This window comes from Labeo rohita, chromosome 17 (genome assembly GCF_022985175.1).
Source record: "Labeo rohita strain BAU-BD-2019 chromosome 17, IGBB_LRoh.1.0, whole genome shotgun sequence".
In the NCBI taxonomy this organism is placed as follows: domain Eukaryota; kingdom Metazoa; phylum Chordata; class Actinopteri; order Cypriniformes; family Cyprinidae; genus Labeo; species Labeo rohita.
In genome coordinates this window covers 17,051,800-17,067,473 of record NC_066885.1, presented here as the reverse complement: position 1 = coordinate 17,067,473, position 15,674 = coordinate 17,051,800, and the positions used below count along the sequence as shown (strand labels likewise).

Here is a 15,674-nt window from a genome sequence, read left to right as displayed (position 1 = left end):
TAGTGTCATTATTCACCTCAGTTCAATTCAAGCAACAATTTTTTTTTTTTTTTGCAAATAATGTTTTAAATCGGTATGATGTAAACAGCAAGCTCCAGAAATTTCATAAAATGGAAATGGATTGAACTTTTTCACAACATATTTGTATACAGTTGAGGTCAAAAGTTTACATACACCTTGCAGAATCTGCAAAATGTTAATTATTTTACCAAAATAAGAGGAATAATACAAAATGCATGCTATTTTTTATTTAGTACCGGCCTGAATAAGATATTTCACATAAAAGACGTTTACATATAGTCCATTTTTTTTTTAATAAAAACCCTGTTTATTAAAAAAATTCTTCAAGTCCCACAAATTCTTTGGTCTTTCTGCATTTTTGTGTATTTGAACCCTTTCCAACAATGATGTTTGATTTATCTTTTCACACTGAGGACAACTGAGGGACTTATATGCAACTATTACAGAAGGTTCAAATGCTTACTGATGCTTCTGAAGGAAACACAATGCATTAAGTGCAGGGGGGTGAAAACTTTTTGTTTTGAATTTGAAGATTAGGGTAAATGTAACTTATTTTGTCTTCTGGGAAACATGTAAGTATCTTCTGTAGCTTCTGGAGGGCAGTACTAAATGAAAAAAAAAAAAAGACATTTAGGCAAAATGAGAAAAATGTACACATTTTCGTTCTGTTCAAAAGTTTTCACCCCCGGCATTTAATGCAATGTTTTTCCTTCTGGAGCATCAGTGAGCATTTGAACCTTCTGTAATAGTTGCATATGAATCCCTCAGTTGTCCTCAGTGTGAAAAGATGGATCTCAAAATCATACAGTCATTGTTGGAAAGGGTTCAAATACACAAAAATGCTGAAAAACCAAAGAATTTGTTGGACCTGAAGAATTTTTCTTAAAGTTTAACTGTTCAGGAAAAACAAGGGACTAATGAACAGCTATCACTAAACAAAAAAACACAGCTGTGGAACATTTAGGTGAAGTATTAAGAATCAAGTGTATGTTAACTTTTAAACAGGGTTATTTTTATAAATTTAACTGTTATTTTCTCTTGTTAACTGTATGTAAACATCTTTTATGTGAAATATCTTATTCAGGTCAGTACTAAATAAAGAATAACACACATTTTGTATGATCCCTCTTATTTAGGTAAAATAATTAACATTTTGCAGATTCTACAAGGTGTATGTAAACTTTTGACCTCAACTGTATTTAGCTAAATTCTAGCTAGTACATAGCCTTGTATGCATATGATTAAACCCATTCAGTGGGATTTTTGGCAGTACAAATAGTGCTATATTTCTATTACTAAACATGTTGGCAGCATCTTTCTTTTATACTTTCACAATCTTAGGCTGTTTGAAACGCTGGAGGTTTCTGAGCAGATTAAATTTTAATAGCTGGAGCTCAGAGTTTTTCCCAGTCTATCAAGGAGGGAGAAAAAAATGTACTGAACTGTCTGTGTAGTTGTGGAGAGCAGAGTACATTGTTGCAATATGCACAAGTACAATGGAATTCTTAAACATGCTGATCCATTGTGTCATTCACAAATCACCAGACACCACAACCATACAACATACAACCAGTGGCAGACAACACGAAGTAGCAGACAGCAGGTATAAAGTATTAAAGTGGTGATGTAACAGAAGTACAGACAGATCTTTTCTTTCAAATAGTGACGTATATCAGAATGAAACGGATTATCGAAAAAGAATAAAATGTAAAGGACTTGAATCTGTCCGTTGGTTATTGATTTGAACTGAAATGGGAAATACAAAAATATAAAAAAACTAATTTAAAATAGTAAAAAAAAAAAACAATAGTATACCTCAATGATACTAAAATATCACTGCTCTGAGTGAGCTCAGTACTGGGCCCCACCCTTAAACATGTTGTCTCAGGCCCTGGGAATTTTATCTACTTATCTGCAAAGATTTGTGTATTAGTTTTGTCCATAACTAATGTGAAAAAAACAAAACAAAAACAAAAGCATAACAAACCAAGGCAATAGATTATAATATGTAGGAACCCTGACTGGTTACTTAATTTTTATATAAAATAAAATGTATTTAATATTTCAAATATTGGGTATACACAAAAACGAGCCCATATCACATGTCAACATCGCCGCTCAGTTGTCGCGCGCGCCCCCGGCCACAGAGCCAGCCCGCAGCTCGTGCACTGTGAATCACGTCTTACGTCAGCGTCACACTTGCGGTGCGCGTGAGAGTATGGTAGCTGCTCGCACTCGGTGGGGTTGGAGGTTGTTTGTAGGCGCGGGCCAAACGCTGAGCGCATGCTTTTCCAACACATCAGCTCAAGGCAGAGAACGAGCACCAGTCTGCTTTAGCGTTATGAGCAAACAAACAACCTGTTTTAGCTCTTTGATATCGTAGGCGTTTATGTGGAAGCTGAAGTGAATCGCTGAGAGCAAGGTGCAGATGAAGAGGATGCTGGAATGAGTGACGAACATCGCAAACATCATGATGGAGTCTCACTTCAGTACAGCATCACTGCCGTTCCGCAGCTTTAGCGCTTTAAAACTCGCGGAAGGATATTTATAATGCTGGATATAGATTCTGAAATAGGAATAGACGAGTATATGTGTTCACACTGTTTACCAGCGTGTTAATTTCTTTGTGTTGGTAGTAAAGTGTTTTAGTCCATGCTCTGGAAAATTCGTGTTAGTGGTTGAGAGGAAGCTTTTTCTAATTTCTCTGGATTATTTTAGCAACATAGCAGTATAACCTCGCTGTTTGAGTGTGTAATTTATGATGTAGTTTATAGAATGAGTCAGCTTAGTACTCAAGGCGTGAACCGTTTTAAATAAGAGTTTAAAGTTGACCCTGAACTCTTTGAGTTTTGACTTTGACATTGACATCGACATCATGGATAAACGCGACTGATTTTCATCGAGCAGGTGAGTCATATCTAACGCTTATCTAATATTTTTGTGTCCATTTACAGGGATTGTATTCCCGTAATGGAATCGATTCTGGTTCCGATTCGTATTTAACGGTTCAGTTCACGATTCATTTAAGAACTTATTTGGGAAAATGCAATTCTTATTGCATTTACTGCTCAGCAGTACGTTACCAAATTTAACAGCCCGTATTATGTATGTATTAATGAAACATTGAACAAACAAAAATTGTGACGTGACATTCATTCATTTAAGTGAGTGAGTCAGTGATTCCTCTGATTCACAGTTGTGACTAAAAAGTCACTTTGAGATATTTGTTCCATATATGATGTTAGTTCAGGAGTCAGGAGTGTTTTATTCATTAAGGTAATTATTACCTAAATTATTATATAGGCCGTACATAAAATGATAGAATAAATAAAAAGTGTGGATATCTGCAAAAAAAAATAAAAATAATGCCAAACCGATTATCAGTCTATTTTTATAGAATAGCATTATAGAGTATTTTCATGACACGTTGGCTATATTGGTGGTACTGAATGTAAACAAAGCCATTGAACTGAATGGAACTTGCAAATTTAGCTGATTATTGCTACTTAAAATGGTCAATTATTGTCATGTTTTAGGCTGTACTAATCGGTCGGACCAGGAAAACATTTGGAGTACTATAGACTGCCAAAAGTTATAACAAATCAAGGAGAAGAGTGCATAAAACTGAGGAACAAAAGGTGTTTGTGGTTGGCCAAACTGAACCAGGATTTCTATTGCAAAAATCTTGACAACATTTGTGCTTGTTCCTATCATTTCCGGTCATGTAGGTGAGATATTCGGCTTTATATTCGACGTATCTTTACCATCTATTAACTTTAGTTTGTCAAAATATTGCACCCTTTTCTAAGTCCTTCTCTATATGATTTAGCGGCTTCCGCGCTTTTTTTCATGGTTTGGACAGCATGCATTAGCAGAATTAAGTGTGTATTAAATGCTGTTGTTTACATCGGAGTATCTGACCAAACTGTGATGTAAGTGCAAACCCTCTATAGAAAACATTTAGGAAGGTTTCACACAAAACACTCTCACACAAAACTGTATAGATCTGACTTGTTTGAACATATTTGTCATATCTCATATCTGCCAGTTTCTGTGCGTTCATGTGGTGTGATTGAAATTGTCCATGTCTTTGTATTTGAATGTGAAATGTCTTTAATGGTCTAAAACATTTGTGATTAAACAGCCTAGATCAGTTTGTATGGTTTTTCGCATTCACTTCAGCTCAGTTGTTCATGCTAATGTTGAACAGGACTGCTATTTTGAGAACAGAGATGACCTTTGCCCCCCAGACTGCAACTGTTCTTTCCACCGGTATCCATCCAAGCAGCAGACAGAACAGAGATAACATGCTTTACGCAACACAGCCTTTAGCATAGTGTGCCTTAATAGATTTTTACATATATTCATTGGACCATATCAAATATGTGTATTCAGAGCAACTTATGTAATGCACTGAGCTTTGTAGTACATCACAAAAGCTTGTACATTCATGTTAACTGAACGGTGCATTTACAATAATGCAACTGTCTGGATCTGATCTTTTAAGGGGAAAATTTATAGTGGATCCTAGGTTTTAGAGCAATTTATATTTTTGAAAATCTTGTGCATTTTACTTTTATTTTCTAGTGTATCATTTGTAGAATCAATTCCAGTGAGTACATGTGACCCTGTCACCTGTGTATATCTGGGTCATGTGATGAAATACGCAGTGCATCAGGGAAAAAAGTACAGCGGGGGAGGTCTAGAAAGACTTTGATCTCTGACATAATTACTTCCGCTATGGTCTTGTCTTTCAGTAACCAGCTCTGGAAATAACCAGAGATTATAGTAATGCATTCAGAAGTTTCATCACCCTTATTAATACATGATGCCTCTCTTAGATGTCTACGTAGGTACAGTTCGATGCATGCTAGCACAAGGTCAGTTTCTTAGTCACTTTGTCTAGAAAGAATACAGTGATTATGACTTCCTGTGGACATTTAGATCAAGAATGAATCATGTTAGTAAAGAACATTTATCTGTCATCTTGTCATTTGGCACTGGGGTGGGACACACCACCCACTCTCTACACTTGTCATTCTTTCTGTTTATGAAGATTGCATAGCTGTCAGTCAGTGCTGATGTTAATGGCCATGAACTGTCAGAGATGCAGACGGGACGGTGTAAAGCCAAAGCATCAACACACACCCCCCTTCCCAAAATTAAAAGTCCTCACTTAGCACTTGTGTTGACAGACTATGTGTGTGTCCTTGACAGGTGCAAGGATCTCTTGTTTATTGCTCTGGTTTGCATGTGTGTTGAATGTTCCAGCAGCTGTTAGACGTGTGTGTGTGTGTGTCTGTTCACCAGTTGAATACTTTTATTAAACTATAACTTGATAAAATTCTTCCCATAGCTTCTTTGTGAACATTCCAGCGTCTGGTGTCTCTGAGGGGTGTTTGTTAACAGCAGTGGCTGTTAGGTGATCATCCTAAGGCCTGTCAGAGAGCTCCAATCCATGAGCTAGATTCCCGTATTGCATTACAGTGAGTGTAACATGGTCTAATGTGAAGTATCCAGGCAGCTAAATGTCTGTCCTCAGCGCCAGACAGCTGTTCGGTGGTAACATTAGTTGTTGAGTTCTGCATGTATTACTGTACACTTACATCATTGATATGGGATGCACGCATATTAAAATTCGAACCTGCTAAGCCGATAATTATTTTCTTTCTATGGCTTATATCTTAGATGGCTGATGGTGATGTTTCTGTAGTGTTTTGATTAAAAATGAAACATGAAAACTAAAACCAGTCATTTTTTAATTGCTTTGCAATTCAGTTTTGAAAGTGAATTTGGGCATCACAGCATCATGGTGTACAGTATGTAGATATTAATTTTGATGTTTTATTTTGCATATTAGATGTAATAGTGTTATTAACCAAATCAGCCTATTAGAATGATTTCTGAAGGATCATGTGACACTGAAGACTGGAGTAATGTTGTTTTGTAGACACACTTATCAATATCAGCTCTCTTCTGTATATCTGTGTGTGGCCTTCCTGTGAGGCTTATTCATATTTTTCCTAAACTTTTTGATTGTTTTGGGTATCTGGAGTGTCTTTCTGACCCTCATGTTGAGCATACAGTATATGTGTGTGTTTGTATATGGATTTTTATTTTTGCTGTTGTGTTCAGCTGTGTAAACGCATATCTCTCTGCAGTACATCTGTAGCACACACCTCTCTGAATGAACAAGACTACGTCTCTGTGTACAAACATCGTTCTAAAGATCCATTCACAGTGTAATAATCTGATAACTGAGAACTTCACTTGTTGACATTGGGTGTTGACATTAACATTGACCGGAACTCATTACAGCGTTCCCGTATAAAACCAAAACGAACCTGTTATGATTAAGCTTGTTTGAATTTACTGTCAGTATTTGCTATATTTGCTGGTGTGACATCATGGTTAGAGAGTCATTAAAATTTAATGGAGCCAAGTGCAACACAGACAGGAAGTCACAGTACCTCTGAACAGTTTTTGTTCATTGCTATCACAAGAATTAGAAATTAGGGCTGTCATAATTCTCTATTCAGTTTGAGTACTCGATTTAAAAAAAATCCTTGACTGCAATTTGCCAGCGTAGAGTATCAGCCAAAATACAGGAAGTGGCGCATTCCATCTACGGGAATTATTAGACTGTTTTCCAGGGCTGCATGATATAATAAACCTATTAAAAAATTTAATGAATTCACAAACGCCTATGATGTGATGCAGGTTTAATAAATGCGCTTTAATTATTTACATGCGTGTAGGTTACGTATGTGTGTGTCAGACTGGTGCCTTTCACAGTAAATGCTGCTCCATACAAACTGTTATCATTTAAATGTGTGGAGCGTCTCAAACTCCATCTCTGTATATTGCTGTGTTTGGGTTTATTATAACATTCATCTGGGAATGCATTTCATCAGATTTGTAAGGCAAACACAGGAGAACATGATTATCTTTATAAATATGCTAACGATTCAAAATAAAAGTGTAAACCTCACTCCGAGTTGTTGTTTACAGTGTTGTTTACAGTGGCTGCAGCATTTCTGTCATAAAGAAATGTCCAAATATTAAAGATTAAGTGGACGTTTGAATTAAATGTTGTTTAGTCAATATTAAACAAGGATTAGATCGCACTGCAAATTATAAAACAATATATAAAATTATAAAATAATTGTCAGGCCGTTGGCGCCCTCTGCAGGCATTTGTTATGTAATGTACATTAGTCCTATTGTTTATATGTTATGTATTTTAACAGTTTTGTTCAATAAAACCAATTGATTACTAACTTTTGACATTTTATTTGGGTCTATTTTTATTACCACAAAAAATTATAATTATCCGATTACTCGATTAATTGTCAGAATAATCGACCAATTACCAAAATAATCGTAAGTGACAGCTCTATTAGAAATGCTACATTTGTTAAATATTAATGTTTTCTTTTATTCCGATGTGTTAAAACAAATGTAGAACTGGATTTGTGTATCGAGACAGAAAGTGACAAAGCTCTCTAAGGATTTAAGAAAGGTGCTTAAAATGTCAAAGTAAGTGTTAGCAGTATAGCAGTTAATCAGAGCAGCTTTACGTGACTCTATGTATGTGTGTTTGGGTTTTTAAAATCTGTTGGGTTTTGTAGTTGTGAACATGTTTATTTAGGCTCTCTGTGATACAATAACTTCATCCGCGTAGCGTCTGTTCTTCTGTTTATTCAAGGCTGATGTCAGTTTCACCCTGACTGACATTCAAATGGACTGTTTGCATATTAGGTTAGGCCCGTCTGGAGTTTCCACATGAAACAAACTGAGAAAGAAGAGAAATTACTAATGCTTTAAAAACCATGGTTTACTCACTAATCCTAAAGCACTGTCTGACATGATTTACTTTGTGATAATCTCAATAATATTGGTACATTTTTCATTGAATATTGTCCTGTCACTTTACAAAACCACGGTTTTAATCACACCTCCGCAAATTGTCACTAAAACTCATGAATTCATAGGAAATCTCATTATTATCAAATTATGGTGTTATATTTTGTGTGAATTATAGCATAGTAGTTTTATATAGAGCTGAATCATTAAACATGGCGCCAGTGAATAATGCATCTCTCTTTGTCATTATGCGTGTTTTTTATAAGCAGCTTCTTGTCCTTTTGGACCAAGTCATGTGGAATCAAACAGAACACTGAGTGGCTTGGAAAGAATGAGAAATCTGCCGAGTCATCTGGCTAAAAAATCTTTATTTTGTTGCTCGCATTAACAGAAAGGACATTTAGCATTAACGTAAGTGGATTAGGTTTGTTTGGCTGAAAGATGAGGTTGAGAAACAATAAAGGGTGGTTCTGTTCAGACTTGTTCCATGAGAGGTTGTAGATCTATTTTCAGTTTCTTTTATGCTCCTCTTAATCTTTTATGTGCTTTACAGTGCAGTATTTATGCTGTAGGTTCATGCTGATCAAGTGACTTTGCTGAGCAGGATAAGGTTCTGCTGCTGAACGTTTTCTTTGCCGGTAATCACACTTAATCACAACGTGCTCATTGTAATGGCCCACGTTGCTGTGATTTGCTTTCAAGGATCAGCTGTCTGATCCTTTTCTCTGTTGTGTTTAATAGGAAGGTTGAGACTAGGGTGTATTATAGTTTTATCTGCTTATTTCTGATCTGATACTATGAGGTCAGATTTGGAGGTAAATGCTTGTTGGATGAAGGTTATTTGAGGTTAATAATGAGAGTGTTAGTGCTGTTAACCCCAGGCTACATCAAATGTGGTGTGTTGGGTCTCTCGTTAGCTGCCTGTGCTTGTACAACATTGATTTATTTGAGAAGTATTGCTGAGGGCTGATGTAACTGGCATCACTACGTTCTTTAATTAAAAGAGTCTGGCTAGCAGATGTGAGGCTCATGTCCAAATAACATGCCTATTCATTTTTATCAGAATAATGGTAATAAACTAACAAATCTTTACTGTATGGAGAAAGACCATACTGCATGTAATTAAGGGCAGTCAGCAGATTCTTCAAAGATTAACCACTTTTGCACTTAAGAAAACTTTACTGATCTTATTGTGAATGATTTATCAGAAAAATACTTTGCCCTCATAATCTTTAATTATCAAATGTAATACCTTCTGAAACAGCTTTCTTTTTCTGTTAATGTGACTTTACAGAATGTCTGGACTATTTGATAATGTTAACCAAATGCCAAATGTATGTATTTATGCATTATTTTAACTAAGTTTATACATTTTTTTTTTTTTTCAATTCAATTCCAAATTCAATTCAAATAAAGCTTAAAAATATTAGATGAAAAGCTAATTAAAAAAAATTAAATGAAAATGAAATGCTTTCTTGATGCCTAACTGAAATAAAATGCAAGCATTACTAAAACAAAAGCTGAAATAAATTAAAGCTGAGTATAAAAGTGACGAAAGCACCTAACAAAATAGAAAAATAAAGCCTGATTCAAAATATAAATAAATACTATGATATTATATAAAAATACTAAAATAACACTTGAAATACACATTGCTGACGTAAAATAGGTTGCAAACCGCAATTCGTTTTCACACTCCATATAATTGCTTTATCAGCACAGTTGTCTTTCCAATGCTATCATATTTCTTATTGAAACAGGAAGTTGTGGTGAGACATTGGTTTAATATTTTTAGGTCATCAGAGGGATGAATCATGATTTGCTACTTGCCATTGCCAGTCAGAAGTAGGTGAGGGGATGTTTGGGGGAGGGGATGTTCTCATTCTGGAGAGCATTTTATTGGACAATATATTTTTTTTTTTTTTTTTTTTTTGAGTGCAGGATGTGTCATCTATGTTTTTGGGTTTTTTTTTCTGAAAGAGAAAGTTGTATTCAAACTGCATATATGTTAAAATTGAATTTTGTCAACTTTTAGGAGTACATTAGCATGTAGATGGCTTCAAAGCTAACATACATTAACTCAAAGCCAAAAGACACCAATTTTATTTCATTGGGTCTTTAACGTCTGCGGACCGTGTTTGATGTGACTAATTTTTTTTTTTTTTGTGGTAGAACTATATTTCATATTTGCATTTGTCATTTTTCTCGATATTTAAAAATTGTCTTTTAGCACCCTCAGATTACAGATTTTCAAATAGTTGTATCTATAATATTGTCCTATTCTAACAAACCATACATTAATGGAAAGCTTATTTATTCAGCTTTCAGATGATGTATAAATATGTATAAAAATAAAGTATAAAAATGACCCTTATGGCTGGTTTTGTGTTCCAGGGTTACATATAAGCCGCTGTTTTGGATCTTTACTTTGGTTCCGGCTTCTGCCTCCATTTTGCACCAATCAAATATTAACAGGCTCTGAGAGCCTGTCGCTCTCCTCCAGACATATAACTGTGCATTTGTCTGGGTGTCTGGCCTCAATGTCTGGGTCCGGAATAAACGCTCAGTGCGTAGGAGAAAATTAGCTTTAGTCTGTTCTGCTGTTCCAGTCACCCGATAAAAGGAAATAATGTTCAGAAATATTGTCAAATGGAGAGCACACTTGGCCACACCACAAAGTCTGTGTTAAGGTGGACCGTAATGCATTTAATCCAGCCCTCGAGCAGATCTGCCTTATCTCAGTAAGCTGCTCTCTGTGACAAATCCCTACCTGTGCACACCTGAGGCCAGCTCAGCTGACGATAGAAACGAACCATTGTCAAACACCAGCTTACTTCATAGCGTGTGCATATCCTCTCTATCAGTAAAGGCAAGCGGATTCAGTACAGAGCAGAAGTCAGACAGAAAGTTGACCGTGTATAATTGATTTTAGCGTCAGGCCGTCACATGCTGTGCACACATTATGTTTGCGGTCTAACCAACTGGGATGTGCTCTTCTTGTTATTGCCTTCATCTCACTCTTTGTGATTTTGCTGGGACTGGTTGTGGATGCTGGAAGTGCTTTATCATTAGGGCTTAATTGCAACAGTGTGATTAATGGCAGTAGTTTATCTGAAGACAATGGTAGAGTCCATTTAAAATCACATTTAGACATCACATCAAATTCTGCTGTGCTGTGAAGTGAATCGCCTTGTTTCCTTTTTCTAGTCACCCATAAAACCCATATGGATGTCTCTTGGGAGTCAGAAAGAAGTTTGCTTATGTGTGGGTGGGTTTGTTTGTGTCTTGAGATGCAGATATCCTTACAGTCTTTTTCAAGGACTTGTTTGCTCTAGTTGACTGAGTTTTGTGTAGGAAGGGAGCCAGCTGACAGATGGTCTGAAGTGTTGCCATAGTAACACAATCTATGACATCATCTGACCCTAGGCTCCAGTGATTACCCTTTTTTGCCCCTTTCCTTTTTTTCATGCGGATTTATGCAGTGGTTTATTCAGTACGCTAGCTGACACTTTTCATGAGTTGAAAGCCTTGAACCAAAAACAGGTTTGAAATGATTTGCATTGCATAATTCATAAAAAAAGATAAAGATAAGTACTAGACTATATGAAGCATTGTGAATAATATTATCAAATAAGAAGCAACTGAACAACTTAAGACTATTCACATTGAAATTAATTGAATTTAAATGTACCTTTCAAAGGTTTAATGTTTTTGATAGTCTCTTATGTTCATTAATAAGCATTTATTTGTTAAGAATCACAGGAAACAGAGTGATATTGTGAGATGTTATTGCAGATATTAATATTTGTAACAATAATGTAATAATATGTAGTTTATTCTAGTAATGGATAAGCTGGTATTGCAGTCTTCAGCAGGTAGTGCGTCACATGAATAGGGCCTTATCAAATCAGCTTTATTTTTTCCCAAATTCTGTTTTATTTTTTCCCCAACACTGTTTTTTTTCCATTTAAATTTTTCTAAACTCTGTTAAATAAAAATAAATTACATTTATTTATTAGTTCCATTTAAATTCCATTTAAATGGTTTAATTAATTATTTCTGATTAACTGGTTTTACAAAATAATTTATTTCCAGAAATCTAAAAATTTATTTATTTCCAGAATTTTTTTTCCTGGTAAATAAATTAAATAATTTTTCTGGTAAATAGTCCATTAAAAATAATATTTAAATAATAATTTAAACTATAATTAGGCCTACATTAAGTAATATTTTTGTAGTAGTCTCTTCAAGTTAAACTGAACTTTTATTTTGATGGGTTGCTGTGAAGACCTTCAAGTTTTTGTTTGTATATGATATGACGATAGTTTTTCTCAAAAGAAATGGTATAATGCTCATGAAGTGAATTTCAGAGCAGTTCTAGAGATTGTTTGTGTTCCTGTACTCATATATTGAGGCGGCAGAGGCTGAAAACACCGCTAGCGTTACACGTGCTTCAGTATGTGTGTAGTAAACGAAACTGCGTGTCAGCACCATTCAATCACACAAAAAAACGCAGAAAATGCAGGATTCTAATTTAAATAATAATATAATATAATATAATATAATATAAAAACCTATTTTTCACTTACTCAAAATTTCATGACGTTCCGCCTTATTCAGTAAATTCCATTTTTATGACTGTATTCCATGATTCCATCCTTTTTTAACATTAGATTTACTATCACTTGATCAAATTACATCCTTGCTGAAAAAAATATAAAAATGAATATATATATATATATATATATATATATATATATATGCTGTGCTTGTCACTGCAGTTCTTATTTCCATGGTGACAGTGACATCTCTATAGTATAGGGAAGTGTAGTGTTTCACTGGGAACTTGGCAAGTAAACAATTTTTGAAACATGAAGTTAAATTTATGTATTATCTATTATATTATCTACAGAAGCATATACCAGCATTTAATAATCGCTCTGTCTTAAAAGGTTTATACAGTATGTCAGCGCAAAATCGTTTTCTTTGGATAAAATGAATGGCATTTGGCTAGATCAGAACGAACAAGATCAGGTCATAGAACCTGTGTGTGTTTTGACAACTGAAAATGTGAAATGTAATGGCCTCACTAGTGGTGGTGTTGGGTAAAGAGGCTTTGGCAGGGTGTGTTGTGGCTGACCTGATTTGGCAGAATGAAGAGGATTATAAAGCCTGGTAGTCTCCTTCTCTCTGTCTCTCTGTTCATCCGTCCGTTTATGTCGTGTGACTGACTACTAGTATAATCTCTCATCACAGAATGTGGGTCAGTGTGTGAATAAAGGTCGCTGTATTCTCTCCTCTATTCCTCCAATGGTTTTGCACACACCTCCCTTTTGTGTCAAACTCATAAACAGAAATCTGAACCGTCAAATCTGAATTGGTGCTTCGATGGATTAAAATGTTGTTGTGTATGAATTACTGTTTATCTTTTACACTTAATACATTTATTCTTTAGAATGAGGCTTGTGTAAAAGAATGAACAAGACTGAATTTTGTGAATACAACTGGATTAGGACGGAATGAAGTGGGACATTATAGAGGCACCATTCATCTGGCCAGGATTTGGCTTTTAGCCCAGAACATCTCTCTCGAATTTACTTGTTTTGGTTTGCCTTTAGCCTTTGACATAATTCACCAAAAAAGAAATCAATACGGAAAAGAGTGAAATCAAAACTATCCTCCTTTTTCTCTCAATACTACTAGTCTACAAATACACTTCCTTTACAGTCCCATAAATAGTACTTTGACTTCTTTTACCAGTCATTTAAACTGCAGAATATACAGTAAAGCATTAGATAGTGTATGAGTGATAAGTTTTCCTGAGTTTTTTTTTAGGCTCTATGTAAGTCAGTTTATTAATTACTAATTAACTATAAAATATCCTGTGTGTTTTCTGTAGTGTCATCACATGCTGTCTATGGCAGCACACGCATATCGGCACCATGAGGACTGTTGACTTAAAGGTTCATGAGCTTCAGTCCTGCTCATCCCTTTAAACACATCCTGTTTCCTCACCCTGATTTAGCTGTGCTGTCACGTGCTTCAAAACTTTCCAACCGGATCACATAATGAACAAAACAAAACAAAAAAACTTGTAGGGTTATTTCATTCAAAAGTTAAAAAACAAAAGCCTACCATTTCTTTTCATGCCCTAGCTATTGTAAAACAGGAAATGGGTTTTGATGTACATTTGAAACTGTTGTTTTGAGTTCTAGCATTGTTTTGTGTGTTTGGCTATTTTGTATAAGTGGTTAAGGGGATGTTATACTAGAGGAAATACAGTTTATGAGTATTTCCTTTAACCCTAAAACATAACACAATGGCATACGTAATTAAATAATACAGGTAAATTCTGTATTTAGCCCTATTTGGATGGTAATTATTTCTCATGGAGATGTAAGCTATTTTCAATGTTTACAGGGGCTAAACATTTACTAACTGTCTAAAAATCCACAGAAGAGTTGCCTACTGTTTTTGACACACACTAAGGTTGTGATGTAATTTAATTGCTGTCTGAATCCACACCTCTGTTTTTAAAAGAAGAAATCAATTCAGTATTCACAGTTTAAATCCATTTTTGAGTACTGCCAAACACTGTACGGTAACTATTGCACTTGGCTGTTTTTTTTTTTTGTAGCTTATTTATTATTGAAATGCTGGAAAGTATTTACAAGAACAATATTTAAAAAGAAAAGCACGTAAACATTTAAAATGTATGCAACTGTACAGTGTATAATTTTATACAACTAGCGCATCTGTTTTCCTTTTTTTTTTTTTTTTTTTTTTTTTTTAATGCGGGACATTTAAATAATAAACAGGATTATATATTATAAAATATGCTTAGAATAATAAATTGTACACGAGTAATTTTTTAAATCAATTTTACACTAATAAGAATAAATTTGTAAATAAAATTCATTTTATTTACAACAGACAATCATGTAACTGTTCCTGGGTTTGCAGTATCACTGATCTGGCTCTTCTACTATGAGTAAATCGCTACCCAAATCCAGTTTTATCAAAGAGGTGCCATGTAAATTTATTTTTACAGACATCCATATGAGAAACAAATACCGTTCAGGCCTTTAGACTTAGAGTGAAGGAGTAAATGTCTATCTAGTAAATCAGCTTTTCATCTCAAGTTTTTCTTGCCTTTTCTTTTACACACAAAGTAAAACACTTAAACCTCATTTATTTTCATTCTAAATTATAATATTTTATATAGACTTTACCTGAAACAAAAATACTGTAATAAAAATACTGTATAACAGCAAGTACTTGGCCTGAGGAACATGGTTAGTTGTGAACAGTTTTTACTTCAGTTTCTCTTCTTACTTTCACACACAGGAAAATTACAGCTACACAAACTAATTCACTTCGGTTGCTTTAGTTACTAAGTTACTAAGATGCCAGACTAGGAAAAACTAGGAGTCAGAAGTCCATGTGTAAATGTGGTCATTTAGATGACTTATGAGAAAGCTGACCTAGTTTCTTCTTCTGTTGTTGTATTTCGTCTGTTGTTCTGTTCCCTACAAATACAATTTAGATGTAGCAAGTAATGTACAGTTAAGTTCAAGGGATTTTACATTTGCTCCTCATTATTCACGTTCTAAGCATGTGATTTATTAAGTTATCTGAGGACTAGGGCTGCAACAAACAAATATTTTGATAATCAATTAATCTAATGATTATTAGAACAATTGACTATTCATCGACTATTTCAGTACACTTTATTCAGTATTATTTATAATAGTTAAAATATTCAGTTATGCATATTCCAGCAAATAA

At 34.7% G+C, this 15,674-nt stretch overlaps 1 protein-coding gene across 3 annotated transcripts in view; it reads left to right on the top strand.

Annotated features, from left to right (window-relative positions):
• The first annotated feature begins 2,237 nt into the window (after nt 1–2,237).
• The window catches only part of ccser2a (coiled-coil serine-rich protein 2a), a 57,583-nt gene continuing 44,146 nt past the window's right edge, over nt 2,238–15,674 (top strand). For all 3 annotated transcript variants that reach the window (XM_051132775.1, XM_051132777.1, XM_051132776.1), the window contains exon 1: nt 2,238–2,928. The gene's annotated coding sequence lies outside the window, so the exon portion shown is untranslated. The remainder of the gene's footprint in view (nt 2,929–15,674) is intronic.